The following is a 2,221-nucleotide window of genomic DNA, read 5'->3' as shown; positions in this document are numbered from 1 at the left end:
AAGCAGGTTTCTGTCCCGTCAGGAGTTCCACACGGATCCCTGCTGGAACCACATTGTTACCGTCGGAAAGATCAACGCCGCTTCACACCGGGGGGGGGTCTTTTCACATTTTACTCCTTAATCACGTAAAACATTGTGTATTCCAGAGCTCGTTATATAAACTCCCTTTGCGAAAAAGGTTTCTGAAGATATCACGCGACACAAACTTCTCCCATGATTGTCCGAAGTTCCTGTGAAATTTCCCCGAACGACACAAAGGTTTTCCTTTATTTAGCGACAGAAGTTTCTTTTCTTTCATTTTTCTTTTTTTTTTTTTTAAATGTGAAACTTCATGTATATTTTTGATGACTTTTTTGTAAAACGCCCTTCATAATATCACCTGTCTAACAGTCTGTGATACGGATCTTTTTCTTTACTTTATTTTCTTGGGGGGGGGTTCTGCTCTGCAACTTGTGGTAAAGTCGGACTTGACGGGACGGCGTGGCGGATTCGTACGAGTCGTCTCTGCTCCTCCCTGGACGAGGACGTTAGCCCGCGGACCCCGGGACAGACCGGACGCCGCCTCCGCCGTGACCGGTTTCCGCGGCGAACCCGTCAATCAGGCCTTTTAAACGGGACTCGGTGTTGCGCTTCAAAACTATTCCGCCCATATGAACGTCCTTCTCCAAAAAGTTGATGTTGGCCACTCGGATTTAGATTTGATGTCGGCCGGGATTCAAACCGGGGGTTTTCGCCGCGCTCAGTCCTTCCAGAACGTTTCTTTATAAGGTTCACCTCGCTGGCCGGTTTTTTTTTTGCTTCGTTTCAAACCTCGGACTCTCAAGAACTCTTGGACAAAAAAAAACAACAACAAAACAAGACAATCACACTCGAGCACGAAGGCGCCAACGAGCCGCCGCCATTACCGGGGGGATCGAGTTTGTTAACGCGTCGGCCGTGAAACGTTTTCAAAAGTGGCACAATCAACGAGGGAGACGAGTGTCGTGTTCTCCCACACGTCTGGATTCTGCCGGCGAGGTTTTCTAAGCGACTGGCAGCAGCCGTCCCCCCCCCGGTGTTGTAATACCACTTTGTACCACTAGGTGTTGTCGTGGACAACAAACTTCACTCCAGAACGTCTCTCAATGTCAAACACTTTTTGGATTGTTTAAGACATACAAGAAAGGCCGATTCTTTTAAAAACCACAAAAAAAAAACAACCTGCTTCGTTTCTCGTCCCTTTCAAGACTTTTCAGAGCGAAAGCAAACGTCTCAGTGGAAAAAAGGTGCCGTCTCTTTCCGTTGGTTCCGAGCTCTCTTTCAACAAACGACTCGTGTTTGTTCACCTGTACAGAATTTCCTTCCTTTTTCTTTTTTCTTTCTTTCTTTTTTTTTTTTTTTTGCTGTTAGTCATTTTTAGATGTTTACTAAAAAGCTTTTCTGTTTGTTTTCTATTAAAAAAAAAAATGAAATAACTGGTGAGTCGAGCTTTTCCCTTTGGAAGTAAAAAATAAAAGCTGAACAGATGGTTTTGGGTCATTTTGGTTCCGTCATCTGATCAATTTCTAAAAATGCTTTTCATTGTAGGCAGTTTTTTGAGGGTTTGTTTCAGATAATGAAAATGTTTTATTCAGTTTTTGTATTTCTTCATCGATGACCTCGGGACCTTTTGAAGGAGGTCGTGACCTCGGCAGGTTTTCACGGTTTCAACTCCGACTTTGAGCCGTTTGGATCTTATCTCCTGTGTATTTCCTCTCACTCACTTTTTTTCAGGCTCAAGTGTTGCATTAGGTGCGACATGAGCAGCTTCCTGTGCTGCTTTTTTTTTTTTTTTTTTTGAACTTCCTCCTCCATTCGGTCTTCTGGGGACACGCTGAGCTCTTCGTCTGCAGGTTCCAGGGACGGACGGTGGCGGCCGGGTGGTTTGGAGCGAGGGGACAGTCTCCTGTCCTAACGATGGGTGTTTCCTTGCTCAAACTGTGCAGCAGCATCTGGACGGCGTTCGGCCTCCACGCCTTGGTCTCGTCTTATGGTGAGTTCTCTGAAAACTTCATTTAGCCCGCTGGGATTGGTCATTCCTCCAATATTTGAGTTTCAGGTGACACGCCTGGCATTTTGCCCTATTTCAAGTTAAATTTTCCGTTTGGGCCTTTTTTTGGGCGAAGACCTTACTTTGAAAGGCAAATAGCGGTCTTCCTGTTGGAGTTTGGTCAAAAGTTACAGCGCGTGAGTTGTAGGTCTC

General features: G+C 45.4%; 1 protein-coding gene across 1 annotated transcript in view; it reads left to right on the top strand.

The window, feature by feature from the left end:
* The window catches only part of hira (histone cell cycle regulator a), a 15,935-nt gene extending 15,546 nt beyond the window's left edge, over nucleotides 1-389 (top strand). The window contains 1 exon segment of the mRNA XM_080498909.1: nucleotides 1-389. This exon segment is cut by the window's left edge and continues 822 nt beyond it. The gene's annotated coding sequence lies outside the window, so the exon portion shown is untranslated.
* Nucleotides 390-2,221: the final 1,832 nt, after the last annotated feature.

This window comes from Blennius ocellaris, assembly GCF_963422515.1.
Source record: "Blennius ocellaris genome assembly, chromosome: 7".
Lineage (NCBI taxonomy): Eukaryota > Metazoa > Chordata > Actinopteri > Blenniiformes > Blenniidae > Blennius > Blennius ocellaris.
Note: the sequence above shows the minus strand (reverse complement) of the source record. Positions and strands in the feature narration are given on the sequence as shown.